Source organism: Camelus ferus, chromosome 15, assembly GCF_009834535.1.
Source record: "Camelus ferus isolate YT-003-E chromosome 15, BCGSAC_Cfer_1.0, whole genome shotgun sequence".
Lineage (NCBI taxonomy): Eukaryota > Metazoa > Chordata > Mammalia > Artiodactyla > Camelidae > Camelus > Camelus ferus.
In genome coordinates, this window is record NC_045710.1 from 6,211,719 (window position 1) to 6,227,734 (window position 16,016).

General features: G+C 53.0%; 1 long non-coding RNA gene across 1 annotated transcript in view; it reads right to left on the reverse strand.

The window, feature by feature from the left end:
* The window catches only part of LOC116668882, a 36,385-nt gene extending 21,311 nt beyond the window's left edge, over nucleotides 1-15,074 (reverse strand). The window contains exons 1-2 of the long non-coding RNA XR_004326112.1: nucleotides 14,933-15,074; nucleotides 11,781-11,945 (exon numbers count right to left, since the gene is read on the reverse strand). This is a non-coding gene — a long non-coding RNA (uncharacterized LOC116668882). The remainder of the gene's footprint in view (nucleotides 1-11,780; nucleotides 11,946-14,932) is intronic.
* Nucleotides 15,075-16,016: the final 942 nt, after the last annotated feature.

Consider the following 16,016-nt stretch of genomic DNA (forward strand, 5'->3'; position numbering starts at 1 on the left):
GAGCCTGGCTGCTGGCTCGGATGGCCCCGTTATCAGGCGCCCACGCTCCACCTCTGCATGCGGGCTGTGATAAGAGTGAGCAAAAGCCCTGGGGGCCGCGCAGGAGGGAGGGTGGACGTGCCCGCGGGACAGTAGCTCCTCTCCAGGAGGGCCCTGGGGGAGAAGCCGAGGGAGAGGAGGAATCTGCCCTTAGAGTCGGTTCTGCCTTTGATTCTCGAGGTGGGAGGGCAGGGGTCATCATCTCCACTTCACAAAGTAGCAAACGGGTTCAGAGAGGCTCATCCGCCTGCCCCACAGCACACAGCAGCTGACAGAGCCAGCCATCCCCCGGCCCTCCCCAGAGCCGCGTGGCGTCAGCTGTCTGAAGACGGCCTGTCGCTTCCAGTTTCCACTTTGCTCCCAAGAGCTGACTCCTCTTTTCCCATGTTTCTTCTTGTGCAGTCTGTCCTCCAAGCCGGGGATGCCCAGCTCAATAGAAGAGGGCAGGACGGCCCCCTCGGTCTCATCCAGCTGCTTCCCTTCCCTCTCCCTCCGGGTTGGGTGGGGGCACTGAGGGGCATCTGTGCCCCTAGCCCTGCTTTCCATCTCCGGCAGCTCTCAGAGGGTGACAGTGGGGAAGACATGCACGTGGCTCCAGGCCAGCCCCCAGCACCCAGGGGTGCTGTCCGGTGAGACACCATCCTCATGCTTTTAGTTCTTTAGGCTGGTTTCCTGTAAAGCTGTGACTGTATTTCAAATGACTGATTTAAATCTCTGTCTATTAAGTTCAATATCTAGGATTCCTCAGGGACAGTTTCTATCAATTTGCTTTTTGATCTGAATATGAGCCACACTTTTTTCTTTGCATGTCTTGTGATTTTTTTGTTGAGGCTGAAACTTCAGATAATGTAATGTGGCTACTCTGGAAATCTGACTCTTCTCTTTCCCCACGGTCTGTTGTTGGTTAGTTCAGTGAGTTTTTTTAAACTAATGCTGTAGAGTCGACATTGCAAGTTAGGTGTGGGCACAAATCTCTGCTCAGTTAGCTTAGTGCTTGACCAGTGGTCAGGTTTCCTGAAACACCTGGAACCAGTGAATCTCCTGGTCTTTGCAGAGGGGCTCCATGGAGGTGCTGGGGCGTAGTGTCCCTGCTCAGCCAGGCTGCTCACAGCTCTGCCCTAGCCCTCACCTCCTGCTGGCCTGGCCTCCAGCTCAGCCCGAGATGAGAGCTCGGTGCCCCGTCAGGTCTTGCCAAGTGTGCACATAGCCCTAGACTGTGCATGGCCTTTCAGGCTCCCGGGAGCGTGTCAGAGCCTTTCAAAGCACCTACGCCTTGTCACAGCCCAGTTTTTCCTCTTAAGTCTCTTAGTTGGCCTTTGTCTGCCCAGCTGTTATCCACCCCCTGAAGCAGCCATGAAATTGGATAATTTCTTCCAGCTATTCTTGGCAAATACCCTTGGGGAAAAGGTTTTTTGCACTGGGTGGGCTGTGAGTTGGGTCAAATAAAGACAGCCTTGCAAGCAGGGTCTTCCAGGGAGCCACCAGGCAGGCCGAGTAATAACTGTTCTCTGGGAAAGGGGCCTCGAAGGAGCTCCAACTCCTCTCCGGCCCCTGTGATGGTTGCTGGGTTTTTAGTTTTCAACGCCCCCTCGGAGCTGAAGAACACAGTGGGATACTACGCTACTCTGCAGTAAAAAGAAAGAGCTATGGACACATCCGGAAACATGGATGAATCTCAAAAAAATTATGCCAAGTTAAAGAAACCAGCCCTCCCCCCAGAAAAGAAATGCATACGCTGTGACCTCATTCCCATAAAGCCAGAACATGCCCAGTAATCCCCAGTGACAGGGAAAGTCAGTGACGCCTGGTTGGGGTGGGGCCAGGGAGGGTGGGGGGGTCACAAAGGGGCACAAGGGACCTTTGGGGGTGATGGAGATGTTTGTTTTCTTGATTGTGACCATAGGTTTATGGGTGAATGCAAAGTCAAAACTGATCAAAACTGTACACTTTGAAGAGATGAGGTTTATTATGTATAAATTAGACCTCAATTAAGGTTTTTAATTGTAACGATTACCTGGGTCAATTTACCATCTGAAAACAATTTCCTCCCTTCTCCACAGCTCCAGTCCACCTGCACCCAGAGCTGACAGCAAGCTGTGTCCCAGTAAGACAGAGGCCACCGGCCAGGTCCCCGTGGACGTGGGCCTCCTTCCCCGACCTGCTCCAGCAGTCCTGCAGCCCGGGGCCCCGCCCCTGCTGCTCACCTGGCCCCGACACCCTCCCACCACTGGCCCCTTCCCCTTTCCCTAGCTGATGCCTATCACCCCTCAGCTAAGCCAGAAGCCCCCAGGCCGGGTCCAGACCCGCCCTCTGTCCCCTGCAGCCCTGCTCCTGCTCCCCGTCCAGGCGCTGCCCCCCTGCCACCTGCATACTGGAATCCTATTCGTACAACTGCCTCCGTCAGGAGCAGGTGGGCTCTAGCTGGGCAGCAGGACTGGGCTTCATTCTCTTTGGTGCCCTGGGAAGCACTTAGCAGGAGCCTGGCTTAAACATCTGCTGCTTGAAACAAACTCAGCAGGAATCTGGAGACAACCTAAGTGTTCAACAACGGGGCCTGAGGAGGCGGCACGAGGCACACGTTGGTGGACAGTCAGGAAGGCTCAGGGGCATCTCGGGTGAGGTCCAGTAGGGTGGAAAGGGCAGGATGCACAGATAGGTCCCCTGCACAAGACACCTGTTTCCCAGCTGTCTACACCCTGAGGACACACTGCGCAGTCCCCGCGGTGGCCTGGTGTGGGCAGGACTAGCTGAGGGAGGAAAGTCTGAAACTGAGCCCCTGCCTGCCTCTTTCCTTTCTGGCCGTTTCTCCCCCAACAGCCTCTGTCCTTGGTGTGGAGGGATGGACAGTCAGCCCTGAGGGGCCTCACACCCACTAGACCCGCTATCCCGCCACCCCTCCATCCAGAAAGCCTTCCTGTTGGGAAGCCTGGTCTGAGCCCTGAGAAGCCCAGGTCAGAGGCAGGAGGGGGAGGTGGGTGCAGCGGGGCCTCCCCACCCCCTGCCCGCCCACCCGGGAAGAGCAGATGCTGGCCAGGCCTCCATGAGTTTTGTGCAGCCTTCCTTGTGTGGCCGACGGCCAGGCAGGGGCTGGATTGTGAATGTCTGGCTCAGCTGGAAGCCGGCCACCCTCCTCCCTCTGGCCCAAGCGCACGGCCTCAGCTGGCGCGACACTACACCCTTTCCCCCACTTCCAGCTCTGGCCTCCAGATAAGTCCAGGCCCCTGAAGTTTCCGGGAGTCACATGCCACTGGCACAGGGCCTCCTAGTCCATCCTGCCTCCTCCCTTTTTGCCTGGGCCTGCAGGCCACACCTGTGAGCAGGAGAGGACTTCTGGCCCCCAAGGGGGGCCGTGTCACCTGCCTGCAGGGCTGGGGCCCGCCGCCGGAGCCAGACCACAGGGCCACACTCTGCACGGCGAGGCCGAAGGGAACTCAGCCCCAGCACCTGCCCCAGTGCCCCGGCACCATCAGGCTCCTACCAGGCACCTGGATGTCCCGCCCCCATGGGCATCCATCCTGAGGGCAGGGCTCAGTGACCCACTTTCTCATGCTTCCCACACTGCGGTGGTCCTCCCTAGGGGACCCTCCTGGGGGCTCCAGCCTCTGTCACCGGCTTTTAGTTCCCTCACACACTACCCTAGGCCCAGGATCTCAGCTCGCCTGGCCCAGTGTCACAGCGCCACAGGGCCACCCCACCCCTCATTCTCCAGACACTGTCCTCAAGTCATACAGTCACAACTCTTTTCCTGCCATCAGACTTGTGACAACACGGGGACACAGGGCTTTTCCGGAGAGTCATGATAGAGTGACAGGGCCTAGGTGTGAGAGCATGTCTGCCTGAGCCAGAGCCCGAGGAGCGGATGGAGAAACCAAGGCACAGAGAGGTAAACAGGGGCCAGACAGACCAGGCCTGGTGACCCCAGCCCCACACCCCACCTGGACCCTGAAGCACAGAGTCGGGGAGGCAGGAGGGCTAAGGGCCCCAACCCTCTCACACCTGCCTGAGGGGCAGGAGAAGCCACTTCCCACGTCCAGCACCTTACGGCTCCTGGTCGGGCAGGAATGTGGGGAGGTCAGCTTGGCTGCACCCCAGCCTCTCGTGAAGGCAACAGGCTCATGAGAGGGATGGAAGCCTGAGGCCATCGGATGCTTCCCCCATCTTCTGCTTTTGTAAAGTTCCTCCAGCTTGCTGTCCTATCAGACCTGACCAAGGACTCTCCTAGACCACTTGATGACTGCTGGACAGAGGCACCCAGAGCTGAGAAAGTGCTCCTGGGAGGGTCAGGCGACTCAGCTGGCAACCCGAGAAGTGGCATCTGCTGGGCCACCTGCAGACCCCTGGGCCGCCTCCAGGTCCCTAGGTCTGTGCCTTTTCCAGGCCAGGCTCCTGGAACTCCAGGCAAGCTCTAGTCTGCCTGCACCTGCCCAGCTCCTGCCTGGGCTGTTCCCTGCCTTCCAGTCCCAGTTAGAAAACTGGGCAGATTACATGAAGCAACTGTTTTCAGGAGCTGGATGACACTGCAGGGCTGTGGTCCCTAGAGAAGGACACATATGAGGGCAGCTCCACATTTATTCCGGCATTTCTGCCTGGGGGCAGCCCCGACACTTTCTAAATCACACACAGGAAGTGAGGCCCAGAGAACAGTGATCTCCCTGGACAAAGAAAACAGAGGCTGGAGTTCAGGGCAGCTGAGGTGGCTGGAATTTATGGGGTTCCAGAAGAACAGAGAAGAGAATTGAGCCAAGAATTATGCAGAGGAGGAGCCTCGCAAAGTTGCACAGGAGTCCCCTTGGGTTTTTGAGCAAATGCTAAGCTGCACTCCTGCAGGGTGATCATCAGAGCCACCCGGGAGCTGTGGGCTGAAGGGAGATTCTGGGGACACCCCATAATGGGACATTGGAGTTCTGACAGCCAGAGTGACAAGACCTTGCCAAACACACCAGGCATTCAGTTGTGACCTCAGAAAAGCCACCCTCTTTTAAAAGTTAGGTTAGTGAGGTATTATCTACATACAGTAAAAATTCACCACTTTTAGCTATACAGTTCTGAGTTTTGACAAATTCATACAGTCGTGTAATCACACCATAATCAAGATATAAAACACTTCTGTCACCCAAAAACATTCCCTGTGCCCTGTGACTATCATTTTCTCACCTGCCACTGGCTCTTGGTGACCACTGTTCTGGTTTCAGTCCTTTCGAAAAGACAGCATTTCCAATGTAAAAGGACACTGGCCCTGGAGTAAGGGCGGCCCTAGACCTGTTCACACAAAGCCTAAAAACAGGTCTTAATGGGATAAAGCTGCTGTGAAAAAAAAAAATGTAGCTAGTTGTCAAAACAAAAGTCGGTAATCTTTAAAGGAAGACAACATGATTCAAACTCTCAGCAATGTAGTGAACAATGTCAAACATCCAACCAAAAATGATTAGACGTGTGATAAGTCAGGGAAACATGAACCATAACCAGAAGAGTTAGACAATGAGGAGCCCTGTGAATTCGTGGAGCAAAGAGGGGACACTTTTTTCCTTTATGTACTTTCCCCATGATAGATGGTATAGTTGCCATTCAAAAATGCTCATATTAAAAAGGAGTCCTTGGAAGCAAAACAAAGAGAACCACAGGCATATGAGCCAACCAGAACCCAAGTAGATCAAGAGGGCCAGTAAGTGCACAGTGTGGACAGGCCTGGAGCCAGGCACTGATACCCAGTGATGTGGGCTACACAGCCGCATCCTTGAGAAGCTCAGCTTGGATGAAGACAGACATGAGCACAGCGCAGATGGGAGATGTCATGAGAGAGGCACAACCCATGCTCTGGGGGCCAGAGGGTGAGAGACCACATCTACCCGCGGGAATTATGAAGGCTTCATGGAGGAAATTCCTTTTGAATTGAGCTTTAAAAGATGGTTGGATGTCAATTACACCTCAATAAAACTGGGAAAAAATAATTAAACTTAAAAAAAATAGACAGAAAATAGTTTTTTAAATCACCCATAAACTCATCCCATTACCCAAATGTGATTGCTGTCAGTGTTGTGGTAAATTTCTTCTTTTTGTATTCTCTTTTCATTTTCTCCTAAATGTAGCTCAAACCCTGGCTCTTCAGTTCTGTTTTGCATTTTTCAGTTAATGTAATTTCAAAAAGCATTTTCTGAAAATTCATTGTCACATCCAGTTTTGATGGCTGTGAAATATTTATTAAGTGTCTATGACATGGTCCAATTAACCAGTTTTCTGTAAAATATTTAGGTTACTTTCAAGTTCTACTTAATGCTGCAATAAGTATTTTGTTCTCCCCTGTTTCTGATTAGTCCCTCAAGTTAGATTCCCAGGAGTGGAATGATTGGCTCAAAAGATATAAACATTTACGGATTCCTGATGCGTATCACCAAATGACTTTTCTCGTTCCATACTTACTCTCTTACGTTGTGATATGTGTTTTCATGCCTTCTCCCCCATGAATTGGGTCCTATCCACCTTCCTGTCCTCAGTGCCTAGCACAGGGCAGTTACCCAGTTACCCCTGTTGCATCCATTGTGACCACACTTTCGTAAAAAAGGATTATCCAGAGTCAGGGACAAAAGCCCAAGAGACTCTCCAGGAGCCAAGACTTGGCCAAGTATAGGTGGACATGTGGCTCCAACACCTGGAGTGGAGATGGGACGGCTCTCAGAGACCCGTAAGTTCAATTTCTCATTTGAAGGTTAGGGAACCTGAGATCCAGGTGGAGCGGGTGGCTTTCCAAGGACGCAGTGCCTGTCTCTCGGGATTACGGCCCCTGGGGGTCTGGATGGCTGAGCCAGGATGCTGAGGCGCTGGGCCCCCAGCAGACCCACACAGTCAGGGACCTCACTCCACTCCACTCACTGCTGTGCTGTGACCACAGCGAGGCAGACACATTAGCTAGAGGCCAACCCCTTCTGAGCAAACAGTCCAAGAACAGGAGGTGGGAAACCGATATTTGACTTGGGGGAAGTGGAGTTTGCTCTCCCTCTCTGCCATGAGAGTTTCCCCTTCCTCTAAACCAGAGAAAACCCTCAGGATGGCTGTCACCCCTTCAGAGAGCCAGCGTCCCAGAACCACAGCATCTAATGGGCACCTGGAGCAGGAACTTCTTCCGCAACCTCCCAGACCAGCAGGTGCCAGCTTCGGCTCTGGAGAAGCTGAGACCAGGAGCAAATGTCTGAACCCTTCTGAGCTGCAGCTCTGTCATCTGTAAGCAGGGGCTGGTCCCACCAGTCTTCCAGGGCTACTGTGAGCATCCAGTGAGGTGACGGGTGCAACGCCCTCATACCTTGTGCTGTGGAGCAAGGTCATTCAGGACACCAGCTGGTGCTGCGAGGTGTAGTGTTTAGAAACCCTACTCCCCCTTGTGGCTGAGGTCTGCTTTTCTCATCTCCTGTGGTCGGCTGTTACATTGGGGGCCCCCAGGGAACCACACCTCCTGTGTCCATGATCTTCTGGGTCCTCTCCCACACCAAATGTGGACAGCCCTTGTGGCTTGCTTGGCCAACAGAATGTGCTGGAAGTGATGCTGTGCCAGTCCCAGGCCTAGACCTCAAGAGACCTGGCAGGCTCTGCTTTCCTGCCGTCCTGGAACCCGGCCACCATGCTAGAAGGAAGTCAGGCTATCCTGCCGGAGAGAAAGGCCTGAGCGCAGCTGCCAGAGTGACCTCAGCCAACACCACATGAAGCAGAGCAGCCACCTCCTCAACCCACAGAATCATGAGAAGTAATAAATCACTGTCATTTTAAGTCACTACGTTTGGGGAGATGGTTACTCAATAATAGATAACTAACCCCCCTGCCCCCGCACGCCAGCCTTCCCCGGGTCTCTCCAGTGATGGGCTGGTAAGTGTTTAACAAGCAGCTCTCTGGGCGAGGGTGGGGCTGATCTGCACTGTTTTAACGTGTGCACAGTCAGCGGTGTGAGCGGGCCCTGGAACCCCACAGCTCTCCTCCCCAGCACGTGACATTCTGCAGAGATTGGAGGTGAATGACCTCCAGGCAGGTGACCTGTGGGACTAGAAGCATTTTTTTCTATAGGCACTAACCTTCAGGGCAGCAGGTGGGAGGAAAGAACTTGGAGTCACACACTCCACCTGCCTTCTCCACCTGCCACCACCTGCCTCCTCCACCCGCCTCCTCTGCTCTTCCTTTGCGGTGTGGAAGCAGGGCACTCAGCTCAAGGACTGGAGCTGCTCTTCTCCCGTCTGGGCAGGAGAAGACCAGGGAAGGTGGCAGCCAGGCTGTGTGTACCAGGCTAAGGCATTGCCCTTAAGGCCATGGGGCAAGGGTTGGTTGGAGGAGACAGGATCTGAGCACCACCCATTAGCTCAGCCCCTGGGCTAGATGGGGAGTCCTTCACCTGAGTCCTGAGCCACGGAGGAACAGAGAGCACGCACTGTATGAAGCCCTGGGGACTAGAGAGCCCACTCTGCGGCTCCAGACCACCACTCCACCACACACAGACAGGGCAGCCAAAAGGGGAGGGGCCAGAGCAGCGAGGGCAGAACCAGGGCAACGGTCTGGGTGAGGCTGGTGATGCTGCAAAGCCATGGTCACCAAGGTTCAGACTCTGCTCCTTGCCCCTCGCCACCAGGACCTCAGTGGCCCTTGGCCCCTGGGTGTGATGGTGAGTTTTACGTGTCAGCTTGGCCAGGCTCTCATCACCAGGTATTCAATCAACACTGATCCAAGGGGTTGCTGTGAAGGGACTTTGTCCACGTGGTTAATGTCTGCAGTCAGGTGACACTAAGTAAAGGAGATCACCCTCAGTAATGTGGGTGGGTCTCATCCAACCAATGAAATGCCCTCAGAGCAGAGCTGAAATCTCCTTGAAGAAGAAACTCTGCCTGTGGCTGGAGTCGCAGTCCTGCCCGAGAGGGTCCCGCCTGCCACCTGCCCTGTGGATTTCTGACTCGCCTAATCAGCACCACCAACTGTGCAAGTCAATTCCTTGTAATAAATAGCTCCCTATATATTTATCTTTAAATATTATTTGTATAATAAATATTATAATATAATAAGTGTTATAATATAATAAGTAAATGTTATTTATATATTTTAATATTCTTTCTATAATAGAGTTAATAACATTAACTGTATTATATATTAAGTATATTATATAAATATTATATGTTAGATATTAATATAATTAATATAGTATATAGATGTTATATAATATATTAAATACTAGAATATTATATAAATAGTATGTAATAATATTAAGTATTAATATAATTAATATATTACATAAATATTATGTATAAATCTCATACATATATATATCCATAAAGAGACTTATTGGCAGGATTGGACTCTGCAGTATACATACACATGCACACATCTATGCACATCTGTGGACACACACACAACCACACAGAAATACACATCCACACACATATCTAAGTACGGCTACATATACACACACATACATACCCTACTGGTTCTCCCTGGTGGGCCCTGCCTGATACACTGGGGAGCTCAGAACCCTTGTATCATGAGTGTGGCCCTCAATATTGCAAGACCCTAGTCCCAGCCCCTCAGCTGAGGCAGGGGCGCCTCTTCTCACTCTGGGGGTGAAGCAGGCCTCTGAGGAGCACAGCGCCAGGGGACCGTCCCCACGGGTACCCGATGGGATCTGTGGCCCCAGGGTTGTGCCGCAGATGGTGCTGTAGAAAAGCTTTATCTCCATGAACACTTTGTGACCCGAACCCTTTCTCCTCCCTTGAGGGAGGGCTTGGGCTTTTGGAATCCAGAGCCTGGGAAAGGCTCTGAGCTACAACCGTGTGCGGCCCTACCAGGTTCTCCCCGCGGCCATCAGCCCAGAGCTGACTGGCCTCTCACCTTAAACAGAGAGCAGGGAGGTTGAGAGGTCTGGAGGGAAGAGAGGGGACATTGAGAGGGAAACGCAGGTGCAAGGCTGGCCCTGCACTAGCTCGTTGGGTGTGGACGGGTCCAGCAGAGGAGCCAGCTCTCCGAGGTGCAGAGGGGCAGAGGACGGCACCCAGAGAGCATCTGGGAGGACTTGAACCTGGAGGGAAAGAGGGAGGGCTTGCAGAAGTGCTGCGGGAAAAGGGCTCTGCCAGGTGCTGAGGCAGGAGGAAAGAAAAGCGGTGGAGATGCCCCCCAGGCTGGCCTGGGGGCAGAGGCACTGGGGTGAAGAGGAGGGAGGTGGGTCCCTCCTTCCAGCCTGACGTTTGGTTAACACTGAGAGTAGCTGCAGGGCGTGCATTAGCATTTCAAGAACCTTGTCAGTGACAAGACTTCTCTGAAGGACGGCCACTAAAGGTGTCTCAGAGGGTCAGTGCCCTAAAGCTTAGAAACTCAGGTTTGTGTCACTGACATCATGGGCTTGGTCGGTCTGGCTTCAGGTTCTCCAACCATAAAATGGAGGAGGATTTATCTGCCCTGTGCACGTCCTTTCACGGGACAGCGGAAATGAGGCTGAAATGGGAGTCAGCCTCCTCTCACGTTGTTGGAAAGAATTGGACGGGGGTGTGCATGTGTGCATGTGTGTGCACACAGACACAGTGTGTCAGCCTCCTCAGCGTGGGACCATACAGGAGGTGGCTTTGACACTGAGAATAGGGTTCTGACAACTCAACCAAAAACAAATTGGCAAGATTCAAGCAGACACGTCACAAAAGAAGGCACACCAAGGCCAATAAACACACGAAGAGAAACTCAGGATCGCTAACATCAGGGAAACACACATCAAAACCACAGTAATATGTGACTTCCGTCCCATTAGACAGCTAGAACTAACAAGTCTGACAATGTCACATGTTGGTGAACTGGCCGAGCAACTGAGGTTTTCATACGTTGTTGCTGGGAGTGCAAAATGGTGGAAACACTGCGGAAAAACAGCTTGGCAGATTCTTATAAAGGTAAATGGACATTTGCCATATGGCCCAGCAATTCCATTCTTAGGTATTACCCAAGAAAAATGAGAGCATACATCCACATAAAGACTGGGACATGATCTTCCTAAAAGCTTTATTCCTAAACACCAAAACCTGGAAACAACCCAAATGTGAATGGATAAATAAAATGTGGGACAGCCATACAATGGTACACTATTCAGCAAAAAACCAAAAAGCCCAAACTACTGATACATTCACCCACATGGTGAATATCAGAAATATTGTGCTCAGCAAAAGGAACCGTACATGAAAGAGTACATCTCATGTGGTTCCATTTACATGAACTCCTACAGTGGCAAAAGGCAGACCAGTGGTTGCCAGCGGCCCAGACAGGGAGGAATTCCCTGCAAAGGAGCACAGGAAAGCTTGGGAGTGATGAAGTGTCCTGTGTCTTGAATACGGTGGTGGTTTCACGGTATTTACATTCATCACTATTCATGAGTTGTATGCTTTAAGTGGATGTAGCTCATCGAGCAGAAATTATATCTTAAAGCTGGTTTCTAAAAAAAATTGCTGAAGAGCGTGGTCCCAAGCCTCCACTCACTTCCCGAATGGGAATGCCAGCCTTTCCCACAATGTGCTGGCAGCTTCCCAGGGTGAAGGAGGTCCAGCCTCCTAGTCACTTGTCAGCGGTCTCTCGGGAAGTTCCTCAGAGAAGGTTCCGGGCTCAACTCCCCTTGCCCTGAGCTGGACCACAGCGGTAGATACTTGGGACATTAAAGAGCTTTAATTCTGGGACACTTTTTCAGTTACAAGGGTCAGAAATCCTTCTCAACTAAAGGGAAAAAAAAAAAAAAAAGAGACAGAATTTACCTGCTCACACAGTTAGGAAGTCTGCTGACATCCAGGCTTCAGTGAGTCATTAGGGCACTAATTATACCTGCTCTGCTCCTCTGTTTTGGCCTCAGTCTCTCCTGGTGCTGAAAGGCTCCCAACACGGGGATAGACCCATGGCCCTGGCACATCCTCACAGCAGCCCTGGAAAGGAAGAGACTGTCATTCTGGCCAGCCCCGGTGCAAGTCCTGGAAGAAGCCCCATTGGTCTGCCCATGTCACATGCCCCCCTTTAACCAACTCCTGTGACCCGAAGAATGCAGAATTATGACTGGCTGATGTGGGCCCCTTGCTGGGAGAGGGGCTGGTTAGATCTTGGTCACATTTTTCTGATGAGGCCTTTTGGCACTCAGGTAAATTCCTGGAGGGGAATCGATGTGTGAGAGAAGAGTTTTGTGCAACTTCATTGCAGCCTCTAAACTCCCCCAGGATACTTGGAGGGGAAGGAGGAGCGCTCCAGGCCCCCACCCAGCTATGAGTGTGGGTTTGTATATGAGCTCTCCTTTTTAGGTTTTGAGAGATAGTGAAGGGTGCGAATACAAAGAAACAGAAGGGGGCCCGTAAGATGGCCTGATGATCTCCCACCCTGGTGTTATGCCTCGTATGAGCCTCTCCCCTTGAGTGTGGATGGCACCTGTGTCTTGCTTCTAGCCAGCGGGATATGCCAAAGGTGAAGCCCCTCCCATGACCACATTGTGTCATATAAGGCTCTGCCTTGGCTGACTGGCGAGCGCATCTCTCCTGCTGGCACGGAGGAAATGGGCTGCCACGTTGTGCTGTCTAAGGAGAGGGCCTGTGGCAAGGAAACATGGCCTCCAGCTGACAGCCAGTGAGAGGTCTGGCCCTTGGTCACGGAGCCCCACGGGAAGGAATTCTGCCAACAACCTGAGATCACAGAAGCAGATTCTTCTCCACTTGAGCCTCCACATAAGAACACAGCCCAAATGCTGCCTGGTCTGCAGATTCATGAGACCCAGACCCAGCTAAGCCAAGTCCAGACTCCTCTTTTCGTATCTCATGGAAACTGAGATAATAAATGTATGTTGGTTTAAGCCTCTAAGTTTGTGGTAATTTGTCACACAGCAGAGAAAGCTGACATCCCCATTTTTTTCTCTGCAGCAGGGAATGACTGCAGCTGCCTACACACTGGTCTCCAAGCCCTCAGCCTTACAGCTGCCAACCTGCTGTCATGGTCAGAGGCCTGGTCCTCAAATGCAATGTGACTGCCCGTTCCCCTAGATCCTATCAACGCTTATTCTGGATTCTCAGAATAAAATGCAAACCCTTTAGCATGGCCCGCAAGGCCCTTGATAATCTAGCTTTGCAAATAGGCCTTGGCCCCACCTCCCACTTATCTGTGTGTGGAAACAGAGACTGGTTGTCCACACTCCCCCATGCTCCAGGCTTTCATGATCCATGCATTTTCTTCCGGATCTCTGCACCACCCCAACCATACCAACACACACACACACACACACACTCTCTCTCTCTCTCTCTCTCTCTTTTTCTCTTCCTTTTTCCTTTCTTCCTTGAAGCTCAGCCCAAACATGGCCAAGAGGCAGGGTTCTGACCCTCCAATGAAGTGCCTGTCTGCCCAGGGCCCCCTCCTCCCCATGCAGTCCCTCTGGCCCGGTGCCTAGTGCCAGGTCAACTGTCCTTCCCCAGACTGTGTCCTCTGGGAGGGCAGCAAAAGCTCACTGTGTCCACAGTCCTGGGACCAGCTCTGTCAGCAGGGGTTTGTTGAAAGGAATTAATGAATAACATGTCCACTTTCTGGATGGGGATGGGGTCATTCAACCCTTTCATGTCCTCTAAATGAGGAGTGGGATCTACACTTGAATGGGACAATCTTGGGAACCAATTCTCCCCAACCCCACTCTCTGATCCAGACAGCCAGAGCATCTGGAGTCCAACAGTCATTTGTTGTAATCTAGAGAGGCTGGTTGGGCTATTTTATCTGCATTTCTGTCAGTCCACTGCCACCATACTAATACCCCACAAGGGGAAACTGAGGCTGAGACAGAAATGAGCCTGCCTGACCATGACCACTGCCCCCCTCCCCAGTGGCTGCTGAGGCCATCAGCCTAGGTGTGTCTGTCTGCAGGGGCAACAGGCTAGGCCCACCCCCAGGGTGGGAGCTTCCTGCGTGTGGGTACCAGACAAAGCCCTCCTCGGTGGGCCCTGTGGGACAAGGACCTTCCAGAACTCCTACCCAACTGCCTCCACCCAGAGGAATGCTCTGGGCCTGCGGACACTCCCTTCCTTCTCCGCCCAGAGCTTTGTGAACAGAGCCAGGAAACAGGAGGGTTGGGAACTTGAATGGTCTCCAAGCTCTGCTCTGAAACGGCTGAGCAGTGAAGTGTGAGTGTGTGTCTGAAAATGCTCCAAGGCCTGGCTGCATGCCGGGGTGCTCTCCAAGAGCACCCTGGGACCACCCCAGCTGAGGCCGGCCTGCCAGCCTGGGGCTGCAAATTCAGCAGCATCGCTTCCTACACCAGAGTTCCGGAGGTGCCTCCCCGTGCCCCCGACCTCCAGCCCCTGCCCCCGTCAAGGTTTCTCTGGGTCCCACATCTGGGGTGATGGATGTGGTCCCAGTGTGACGTTCCCAGCTGTCCCCTTCTTCCTCGGGCATAGAATTAAAAGCACCCCCACGCTGACATCACACACAAACTGCTTCTGACATGAGAGAAAGGTTGGGCCCAGCCAAGCCAAAATCTACCTGCTCTGGGTGGGGACAACTGGATTGCCTCTCACGGTCATCTTTTGGGGATCATCACCTCTAATTCTTAAAACAGCTCACCTAGGGACGTATTTATTCCTCTCATTTTAGCGCTGTAGAGGCTGATCTCCCATGGAGATAAGTGGTCCCTGTCTGGGTGATCACAAGGAGGTAACGAAGGAAAAAGTGCTTTGTGAATATGTGTGCAAGAGATTGTCACCACGGCCCATGTGTGCCAGCTCTTAACTCAGGTGGCCCAAGATCTAGGGTCAGGCCTTGACGGCAGACAAATCAGAGGTCAAAGGTTCCCACCCGGCGGGGAGTCAGGCCTCCCTGGGTCTGTAATCGCTGCCCAGGCCAGGGGCCCCGCTACTGGGAAGCGGTCTTTCCAGGGGGTGAGAGGCCACTTTACCTAAGAGCCACCACTAACTTCTCAGGCCTCCTCTTGAGCCCAAATGCTGGGGTATCCAGGTGCCTGGAGAGCTCGAGGCCTCAGGAAGCCCCCGTAAACGAGCCCAGGAGGAGGAAGTGAGTGGACGGACGAGCTGCATGTAGTCCGGAAGTGGGAGTGCGAGGAGGCCCTGGAGGGAGGCTGGAGTAATGAGTTAGGATTTCCTGCTGAGGCCTCACTTCCCTGAGGTTAACCCCTGCGTGGGCCGGTCAAAGCGGCTTCCCAGTGCCAGAGAGGATGGGAGAACTACGCTGCTGATGAATATGGACAAGAAAAGACAATGAGCATTCACTGAAGAAGAGGAATTAGGGTGTCCCTCCCCGGGCTCTTGGCCAGCCCGTGAGGCTGCCGTCTCGGTAGATCCTTGATGTGGAGCCATGACCTTCAGAACGATCCCCTGGCAGGCTCTGCGCTTACTGGGTTGGTGTACATGCTGGAATAGTGGGGTACCAAGCCAAGCCTGCATCATGAGGACTTGTACCTGGTTTTTGGGCAGAGAGCATGGCCAACCTAGGCAAGAGCTAAGGAAGTTCCTGGTGAGGAGACGGCTGCTCCGTGGGAGAACGGGCTGCCAAGTGCAGTAATGCAGTCTGGAGGCACCGTGGGGTCCTGGCAGGAACTGCCCAAGGCTGTGGAGACAGTGTGGCCCTGAGCTCCCAGAATGTCAAGACTGGGGCCCTGGCAGCCAGCCCACCCTTGGCAGGAGTCACTCCACACTAGTGATGGATTTCTGCCTTGCCTGGCTTGGGTGCATCTCAAGTTGGGGAGCTCACTCCTTGGAGGACAGTCTCTGTATATATTACAACCCTGATACATTTTCTACTCAGTGCTGGTACAGAGGGAAAAAAATGTGGCCCGCCCCAGAGCCGGCTGCGGAGCTATTCCTGGAGGAGAATCACCTACACGTGGGCCACTAGTTGTAGAGACAGAGACCCCAGGGCCTGGACACCATGAGGTCAGAGAGGGACAGAGGTAACTAAGTCCCCACTCAGGGGCTGAGGGAGCCGGGGAGGAGGGAAGTGGGGGGCACTGCTCGGAGAACAAT